The following is an 11,231-nucleotide window of genomic DNA, read 5'->3' as shown; positions in this document are numbered from 1 at the left end:
ACGTCACCCACTCACCTTTTCTTTTGTTCTTCATTCATGTCATTGTGTTAAATATGATATTTTCTTAACATTTTCTCTTCATTGTCAAGTGAAGCAAAGATTAATTCCTCCCTGAACATGTGGCATAAGCATTGTTTGATACTTTATGGTTCAGTCAAGTTAATCATGATTGTCAAATCTGTTAAAAAGTGAAATATTGTTTAATTCAAACAATAAAAAACCCAAAAGAAATAGTGAGTGAGGGACACCATCGATTGTCTAATTTGCATGTCACTGAGGTGTTCATATAGCCATTTGTGAAAAATAAGCGAATTGTCATAACTTTGTCATTTTAGATCCGATTTAGACGGAATTTTCAGCAATGTGCTAGTTTAATTTTTTGTTCTTTTTACCAAAGTCAACGTTTTTCTGGGGTGTACTTGACCTTGAACGATTCCGTTTATAAAAGGAGTTCTTTCTAGGTTCTTTCCTTTGGCTGGGTATTTGAGATTCAAGTTGGTTTCGTATGAATTGTGGAATTTATTTCATTGAATATCAACTCCATGATGATTTTGCTTAAATGCGTGCAAATCATGGTCACCGCATCACACGAAATATATACATTTGATTTTATTGTTCTTAATACTTAATAGGTTCATTATTGCGGATTGAAGTAATCGCTAGAGGGTTTTCATTTGTCAAAGGTGTGCGTGCGTCTTTACCTTTATATTCCACGGCGATCCCGCTCAACGTTCCATTGTCCATTTTTTTTCCTACGGGTCAGTGCTCTTGCCATTCAAGACGCCACCGTTCCCTTTTGCAGCGAAAACGGAAGCGTGCGCTTTGATCTTTTCTTTTGACACCACCCGGTTGTCTCTCCGATAAGATGTTTCTGCATGAGCGCCCTCTATGTCCACGATATCGGCATTTTAGGCAACCTATTAAACGCCCGATCTCTAGTCACTGATCTGAATATTGTTGTCTCCTTGTATCGGTGTGCGCGTAGTCCAGTGGGGTATATATTTTCAAAAGTTACGCTTTCACATTTTTTTGGGAGAATTTTTCGTTTCGGGTTTCAGTATATGACAAATTTCAATTAGATTTAGATTTCATTTCTTTAATAGAACAATTAAGCTTTAGCCTTAATAGCACGAGCATGTTGTTTTATTTTGAAGAACATACCGTTAACATATTGAATTTCTGAAAGTAAGTGTTCAGGCGAGGGTAAGATTTTTTTTCATCACACTGAGCCCACACAGTCAGCATTGTCGGGTGAAGAGGAAAAATATGGAATTGTCCTTAACATCTTTGTAAACGAAATGCAAAAACCCACGCAAAAGATACAATATAAATCATACCTTGGTCCAAAAATGATGGCATTTAAAGATATACATTGAAACGCTACCGTGACAAAAATAACAATAAATACATAAAATGCAACCGTTTTTTTCTGGAAAAAAGGTTGAAAACTAAGGGCAGCGTTGAAATTCAAATTTGAGCTTAACATAGGCCTATGTTTAATTTAGCCCTCTTATATATATGTTCACTAGCGTACCTACAGGGGGCAGACTCCCCCCCCCCCCCCTCCCCCTGACGAGTCACAACCCATGCAACGGACCTATCCCTGCCCCCCCCCCCCCCCGACGAGAAGTTGAAGACCTTTTTTTTTGCTTGTCAATTTGTTTTAGCTGTGAAATGTCCTTTATATCCTGTTGAGGACTCTTTTAAGGCGATTTTGCCCCCCCCCCCATTGTGGAAAATCCGAGGTACGCCACTGCATTTGTTTAAACATTGGAATTCTAGAAACTTATAATTCTAGAATCAGATGCATATTGCAAAACAAACGAATATGCAAATATCGAATAAATTAATTAATTTAAAATTTAAAAATAAATTGGATGCTCAAGCTGTCATATCGGTAATTGTAGCTTAAATGCACAATTCTTGAATTTCATTACCCGAAATTCAGAACAAAAAGTACTTTCGTTACTTTTTAAGACCATTACAAAAATCTTTACCTTCGAACGAAATCGAAAGCACTTAAAAATAAATATTGAAATTATCAAAGTTGAGGTAGTCTTGACCATGAATAGAGTTGAGTGTTTATAAAGGAATTAAGCGTCTTCTATTAATCCCATTCTAAACTTTGAATGACCAATGAAAAATATCGCGTGAATTAAAATGAAACTTAACACATTGAAGTGACTCCGACATGACACTGGACAAGAAATTCTATAATAATAATAATAATAATAATAGCCAATTTTTATAAAGCGCTTTTCCCAGAATGGCCCAAAGCGCGTTACAGCATATTATTACCCCGGTCATTGGATTCATTCAATCCCGCACGAAAAGTGCACTATACTCTATCTTTTTACCTGTGATCCGTCTTTATTCTCTTATATAAATTTCCCCTGTGATCTAGAGTGCTCTGTGACCTAGTGTTCTTGATTACCATCCAGGAGCCACAGAACCGAAGGGGATCTGGGGCTGAGGCCTCCACAAGTACCATAATTTTATGCATGGTGACCCCACCCCTTCAAACCAGTCCGCTCGGGGGGAGGGGACTTAATTATTTCTTTCAATTTTCCTGTTCTACATACAATATTCAATTTTGTCAACTTAATACTGATGGTTCTTTTTTTTATCCAACTTCATTTCTTCCTTTGAATTTTTCTAAAACTTTTCTATACCTATTTTCTTTTAACCTTCACGTTTGACTTGAACAATACGTGTATATTGCCGTTGATTTCTTCTTCCTATCAAATATCTGAATTAATCTGCAATGTGTGTCTGTCAAATTATTGCAAATTAGATTCCCAGTGTCTAAGGTAAACATAATTTACCGACGTAACACGAAAGCCTCTTTGGCCTAGTTTCCCTTCCAACTTTGTACCTCACCTCTTAATTGTATAGCTGCATTCTGTATAGCTTGCATATTCAAATGCGCACCAAAATAAATTAACGTACAGGAAATGGTAATACCTCGGTCATATTTGCTTTACGGCGGCCATACAGCGAGTCGAAAACAGCCGCTTTATTCATTTTGTTCACATTTCCTATATTTAGCTGGTACAAAAACTGTTAAAATGACTGTTTTCGACTTGCCTTAGAACAAATGTGACCGAGGTATTTAGCATACTAGATCAACAAGGATGGAGTGCATGCTGGTGCGGATCCTGCCGGAGTAACACAATACAATCCAATAAGCGCCGTATTTATTTTGAACAATAGTTGGGCTCTCAAAAGTATTGTGGTCTATTTTGTGACCTCTACTAAAAGAAGTAGTGGGTCTATACGGGGGTCTATATTCTGCACATGGAGGGTACAGTTATGTAGTGAATCCGGGGGGGGATCCGGCCCGTGTGCCGGCCCCCTTTGAGAGCCATTATCAATTTTGTTAATGTAAATATGCCATTTTACACAAGTGTGCCCCCTTTGAAACTCACAACATGTATTTTAATGAGAATATGTCGTTCATACCCAAATGAGGACCTTCACTTTAGCCTGGTAAACACCCTTTTCAAAATATATTTGGTTATTAAAATCCCGGGGGGGGGGGCCACTTCCATTCACGAGTGGATACCATGCGCGACCATGGGGTCTCGAAAAGCACCCTAAACACGTAATTTCCATTTTCTGAAAATGCACCCCTTAACAAGTATTGGCGTTTGAAACCCTACCCTTTACAAGTATTGGAAACAAAACGATACTCTTGGCAAATGTTCCCTGAAATGAACCCCTAAACAAGTAAAGGAATGTTTTATTGTTACGGGTCCTTCGGTCGTCGGCTTGACCTTATTCGGTTTAGAACGACCCCACCTTCGATCTACACCTCGCGCAAATCGGACCCTAAACACGAAGTGTTGGGGCAAAAAAGACATCCTTTATAAAACATTCTATCTTTGTTTTATCATCCCCGCAAATTCGACCCTAAACACGTAATTTTCCTTGCGAAAAAGATACCCTTTTTACTTTATTTTTGTGTTTTTGACACCCTTATCACGTTACGTACGTAAAGTGCCCTATCGTGAAAAAGACATCCTTTTTACGTGTTTTTTGGTCGCGCATGGTATCCACTCGTCAATGTAAGTGCCCCCCCCCCACCGGGATTAAAATGCACAGAGAGATGGTAGGCAATAAATATAACTCGAATGTTTACATTAAGAGTAGACCTATCATGCCTATAAAGAGGGAATTTACATGCTTAATTAAAAATGTGTTGATAAAATATCATTCGAACGTTGTGTTATAATCTGCTTCGCCAAGCAGGTTTTATGTAATATTGCTCTTTATAAAGGCAAGCATTAAACTACATTAAATGTCGAAATGTTGACAAATATATTAGAAACCATATCAAAATGCACATTACGAAAAGAAACAAAATCAAGGTTCTAGTATGGGGACAAAACGAGAACAAGAGAACTACCCATTTGATGCTAATTGTAATTCCCCGAAAGCCGGACGTTGAAAATGACATGGGCCAGTGCATTGCAAGCTGTATTTAACGGCTTACCCCATTGTCAAGGTAGATTTAAATTACTCCATTCTTGATTGCGGAGATTACCCTATATTCTTGAACATATAGAGGTGGTCTGAGTGGTGGCGGATTTCAATAGAAAGATGACCTCTTGATTGGTATAGAGGGGTATGTCACGGGGAGATTATATCACTTTGTCAGCGCTGGTGACTGTCTTGTTACTTTGATGTTCCCCGATGTGCCTTCTATTCGAAAACCGTGTTTGCAACTAATCCCAATTATGAGAATATTTGGCATCAAAATGAAAGCCTAACTGCACCTTTTTCATAGACTTCGTTTGAAAATAAAATACGTTTAAGGTAAAATTGGAATATAAGAAGGCGCTTTATAATATGTAAACCAAATATTGTCACTTTTAAGCTTTATTCTTTAAATCAAATGTAAAAATAAATGTAAAATAATCTCACAAGCCTAATCTAAATAGTGCGAGCGCGAAGCGCCCGCTTTTTTAATTTTTTTATTTCATGTATTTTGTCCTAAAATAGCATTCTGGCAATGCTTCTGATCCTAAACGAGATGAATGAATTTAGTACGCATTGATCGTTCTGATAAAAAAAGGAATCTGTTAACGGCTGCTCGTAATTATCCGTAAATTAAAACGTTACATATTTCAACAATTAGATAATGCGAGCGCGAAGCGTGAGCTGAAAATATTTACTTTTCTACCTGAAGAATGGAAGTTCTAAGCAATTTTTGTAATCATGAAAAGGTACATACATAACTAAGTAATCGATGCGAGCGCGAAGCGCAAGCGGAAAATTTGAGATTTGTAGGAGAATTGTGAGTGGATATGGATCACATTTAAAAAGGAACATATATGATTCATTATTATTACTTTGAGTTTTGACATAGGGCCGGAAAATTCTAAGAACAATATTCCATCATATGAAAATTATGACTGTCTTCCTATTTCTCTTCTTATCAAATCGCGAGATGAAACTTTTTGATATTCCATTCTGAAAAAGGGACAATTTATCATTAAATTAATTTATTAATCTAATAAGCCTAATCAGAGCGCGAAATCTGTCAATATTATAGCACTTCTATAATTATGAATAAGATGCATGAGTTGATATATTTTCAAAAATCAATGTGCGCGCAAATCGCCAGCCGAAAATTGTTGATAAACTGTCATAAAATGGAGATTTTAATTAGTTTGTAATATAATTAATATTGAAATTTTCATAACTCACCAATCAAAATGCGAGCGTGCAGCGCTAGCTAATATGTTTTCACAATCTGACATGAATAGGGATATTTTGATAACTAAAATGGAATACAGGAAAATAATAGGTACCTGACAAATCAAATTTTGTGAGCGCGCAGCGGGAGCAGAAAATGTTAATATTCAGACAATAATTTTTTTTTCAGAACACTTTTTAAAAATGAAAGTTCGATTTCCGAGTTAAAATATGTTATGTATATTGACTTAAAAATTTGATATTTTAAGTTCCATATGTGTAAATCACCTAAAAGGCAATGCGAGCGCGAAGCATGAGCGAAAATTTTATTTAATGACATGAAAGAATTCTTTTTAATTGTTTTTCCCTCATCTTATTTATTCAATCGTTGTCCTCCTCCTATGTTTTTTCTCCTCTCTTTTCCTTTTTTTCTTTCTTTCACCGTTTTTTTTGCTCCGCCAATAGAGGGAGGGGCGGGCCCCTTGCCCCCCCCCCACTAGATCCAACTCAGGAACAATCTAACAGAAAGTACTAAACAAGCAGATTCAAGAGAGAAATTCAATTTTTTTTTTTTGGGGGGGGGTAAATAGCCTTTCCCGCCGCATGTGAAGCCCCCTATCGTTTACAGCCTACTGTGAACTGTGCAACTACTTTAATTTTTGGTGAAATTCATTCTCTCTTTCTATTTGTTCCGTAGCGTTTAGATACATGTTTTGTGCTTCACTTGTAAGTGGTATACAAATAATGTAAATTCCTATTAATGGCGTGCGCTTCCCGATCTCCTTATCGAAATCAATATTAATGAAAGAGCACAATATTGTTCTCGCTCTAATGGAGGGGGGGGGGGTCAGTGTTCTATCAAGCAAAAGACGTAGGCCTGTATGTGCATAAGTTCATACCATTGGTGTAATGATAAAGAACCTGATGAATTTTTTTTGTGTATCAACGTTATCATAAAGTTAATACAAATGACAATCAATATGATTCAGACGTACACCGCTTTAACTGATATAACATGCATCCAGAAATCGAAATGTCCGATGAATTCAAAACGTACGTAGCAGGAATGCCATGCAATTCGGATGTTACAGCACTCTAAAATTAGAATAATCTCGTATTACAAATGTCAATTTTGCTAAAAATGCACATAAACTCATAACTTGATAGACTCTTGGGGATGATATCGTTGATATAAGAATCGCATCGACCGCGATATGCAATCAATTTTTATACTGCATCGGACTTGACACCCGGGGGGGGGGGGGCTTCCATTCACGAGTGGATACCATGCGCGACCATGGGGTCTCGAAAAGCACCCTAAACACGTAATTTCCATATTCTGAAAATGTACCCCTTAACAAGTACTGGCGTGTGAAACCCTACCCTTAACAAGTATTGGAAACAAAACGATCCTCTTGGCAAATGTTCCCTGAAATGAACCCCTAAATAACAAGTAAAGGAATGCTTTATTGTTACGGGTCCTTCGGTCGTCGGCTTTACCTTATTTGGTTTAGTACGACCCCACCTTCTACACCTCGCGCAAATCGGACCCTAAACACGAAGTGTTGGGGCAAAAAAGACATCCTTTATAAAACATTCTATCTTTGTTTTATCATCCCCGCAAATTCGACCCTTTTTTAAAATCTAAATATAATCTATGTCTTTCAGGATCATGATATGAAAACCATTTTATAACAAACATGATAAAGGAAAAACGCGTCTCAAGTTATACATGGTTAATTGCCTCAAATATACCAATCATCTTCGCTTGTTAATGTTTACATTATCACTGATATTATTATTCATGTTATTCGTATTATCATGTCCATTAATATCACTTCAAAGTTCTAATTATCACCATCATCATCACTGTTATCATCATCATCATTCATTCATTATCTATTTCCAATCGTTCTCCAGTATCAATTTTATAGTTTATATCATTAAAAAATATGAAAGATAATAGTAATGATTATGGTGATGTTGGTAATCATGAACATTATATCCGTTCTGTGAGATAATTTATGCGATTTTACACGCTAATCGCTCCTCGATGATGGTGAAAGAAATCTTTTAAATAGCACAACAGAAGTCGGGATGGTAGTTACTGCATACACGTACTTTAATACACTACATTATTACAAAAGATTCCCCATCGGGCGGGCCAACGGTCTTTTGAAGTAGGTTTATCTATTGAAATTACGACAATAATCACGACAGCGGATATGGGGAATTAAAGACTGTGAGCGTCTAACTCTCTCATTGTTTTCTGTGGCGAACCCGCTGAGCATGCTATTGTCAATGATTCTCTACTATACGGGTGAGTGATCTTGCTCTTTCATGATCATAGGCCTGGGCAATGACTAAGAACAGTTCGATGAGTATCAATGCCAAGCAATCCTGAAAGGTCAATAATGTTCAATTCTCTTGATGGAGAAGTTTATATCATGGCCCTATTTGCTTTGGCTTTTAGGCCAGTAAGTGTACTAACTAATATTAGTTATAAATAAATAATCACGTTCCATCTATTTTAGAGTAATGATCTAATGCGAATATATCACTCTACATATCTCCCTGCAGCTTACGGCCCCATATCTTCACCCGTGAAGTACAGAATTTTGAAGCTTAAATTATTGAACATAATGGCATCCTAGTATTGTAATGATGTAATCACTGCAATATAGATAAAAACATTAATTTAATTCTACTCACATTGATTTTACTTTAGAACAAACTCACCCCCCCCCCCTCTTCTATTTCTTCTGTTTCTCAGTCGTTATTCTTCTTTTCCACCTTTTTATTCTTCCTGTTCTCATCCTTCGCCCCCTTCTTCATCTACTCTTCTTACTCCTTCTCCTTTTCTTTATCTTTATTTCTTCTTCATATCCTTAGTCGTCTTTCATTATTCTTTTTTCTCCACCTCATTCTTTTCTGCTGCTTCTTTCCTTTCCTTCCTCCCCCTTTTGTACGTCTCCTCTCTCTTCTTGTTCTTCTGCCCACCTGCTCTCCTTATACGTCTCCTACTGCTTTTTCTTCGTTCTTCTTCTTTTTCTTCTTGCATCCTTTTTTTTCTCTATCTTTGTTTTTCCTCTCCGTATCCTTCCTCATCTCTCATTATTATTATCATCCCTTTTTACTGCTCCCCCATTCTACATGTACGTCTGCTTCTCCTTGGTAATTCTCAGTCTTCTCCTCCTCCTCCCACCCCATCGATTCATGAAGATGAAATTATAATGAAATAATAGAAATGTTAACGAAGATAATACTTATAATAGAGAAATGAAGATGATTGCGATAGTAACAGCGGTGATGACGATATCGATAACTATGGGAGGTTATAGACCATGAACAGCACAAGATATCAGGAGCAATTTTAAATATGATTACATGACGATTTCGATACGAAATATTTATCATAAATCTAGATCTAGTACATTAATGTGCACTTCAGGGGCGGATCCAGCTTTCGCCAATAGGGGGGCCGATAAATATTTTCAGCAAAATTTTTCTCGATTGGCCGCCATAATTCTATTTTTTGTTGGTTTTTCAGGGGGTAGTCCTAACTGAAGACTGAAGTTTTAAGTAAATGTTAGTTTTTATTGTTATAAACAAGATAAGGTATCTCATGTGGTCATAATATAAAATGCGAGCGCGTGCAAAAAATTCGAAGATTCTGAGCAGTTTTTATAATAATGAACAAAGATAAGTATCCAACTAAACAATGCGAGCGCGAAGCGCGAGCCGAAACGTGAAAATTAAGGGACTCAATTAGGACTGTTTTTAGTGATTAGTGAAGAGGATACAAGTATCACCAATTAAATAATGAGTGATATTCCGACCTGAAAACTGGACGGTCTAAGTGCGTTTTTATTCAAAATTAAAGAACAAGCTTGTTTGCATGTCTCAAACAATTAAATGCAAGCGCGAAGCACGAGCTTAATTTTTTGATAAACTGACATGATACAGGAGCATTTTGACAAATTTTGGAAAGAATTTCCAAAGAGGATAGGTTACTCACAAATAAAACAATGCGAGCGCGCAGCGCGAGATGAAAATTTTGATATAACAATTTGTGTAAATCAAACAAAAAAATGAAAGCTTGATGCGTGAGCTAAAATATTGTGTGCAAATTGATTTCAGAACTGGATATATAAAGTGCCATTTAATCCTCTTGAATGGGATTCATTACACAGTTAATGCGAGCGCGAAGCGCGAGCGAAATTTTTTATATAAAGTCTGTTTTCCAATTCTTCCCCTCATCTTTTTCTTGTTTCCTTTCGGGGTCGGGCCGGCCGTTACGAGGCTGTAAATTACACATCATGGGTATAATAGCTCTTTCTTACTTTTCTTCCTGCTTTTCGTAGTTTCTATCAAGAAACGCTTTTTTTCTGCAGGTTGTCAAAAAATAGGGGGGCCGGGGCCAGCTCGGCCCCCTCCTGGATCCGCGCCTGCACTTATCTTTGTAGAATAATGAAATCGCCGCTCAATATCGATAATTCTGATGATCGCTAAAACATGTGAGGGTGCCGTGGCCGAGTGGTCTAAGGCGCCTGGCTATACATGGAAAGTCCGGGGTTCGATCCCCGGCTACGACACCTGTGCTCTTTTATCCTGCATTCAAATAAATGGAAATGATTCACGCATTATTTGTAACTAGGTGTGTACTTGTTTTTTTTTTGTTTTTTTTTAAAGCATACGTGGTACAGTGTGTTATAATATTGCCTCAAAAATACCTGACATTTGATGGAATTCTGTGCTTATATCGCTCATTTCTCAGCACTTTTACGATTTTCTTTCACAGGCTATTTGGCAAATATTTTTCATTTATACAAACAAACACTTCGTTGGTAAAATTCATTGCATTCTGATCGAACTAATTTTCTGATCGTTACCACAATTGGTATTTATCTTTAATTCCGAACATTACGTTTAATACGTTAAACCAATTAAATGAAGTTATACTTTAGTCTGTTATATGTTTTTATGTTGTACACTCATGCCCCGAGAGGGGATCGATAGTGTGAATAAAATGTAAATCTAAATCAGGGGTGGATCCAGCCTCCGCCAATAGGGATGGGGGGTGATTTCATTTTTCACCCATATTTTCCCCGATCGGCCGCCCAAGGTTGATATTTGTTTATTTCTTTGAATTGGTTGTCCCAGTAGCGTAATGATTATTAAAGTTATTTTCTAAGTCTTCGCCTCATCTTATTCACTCGCCTTCCCCCTCTTATGTTTCCCCTTCTTTTTCTCCTCTCTTTTTCTTTCTTTCCCCTTTTTTTGCTCCGCCAATAGGGGGGGGGGCGGCCCTATGTAAATGTAAATCCAACCAAGAATTGGGTCTATACAACATAATGTCTAAAGGTCGGGGGCGGATCCATGACAGGGGGAAAAATTACGTTCGCTTTCAAGGGGGGGGGGGCACTCTTCTGTTTTGGCTGCATTTTGCATTACAAATTTTAATTGTGCCTCTCATAATGGGGGGGGGTAGAAAGGTACCGGAAATTTGAGGATGCTGATTCATTCATGGC

The sequence above is a fragment of the Lytechinus variegatus genome, chromosome 11 (genome assembly GCF_018143015.1).
Source record: "Lytechinus variegatus isolate NC3 chromosome 11, Lvar_3.0, whole genome shotgun sequence".
Lineage (NCBI taxonomy): Eukaryota > Metazoa > Echinodermata > Echinoidea > Temnopleuroida > Toxopneustidae > Lytechinus > Lytechinus variegatus.
This window is presented reverse-complemented; position numbering follows the sequence as displayed.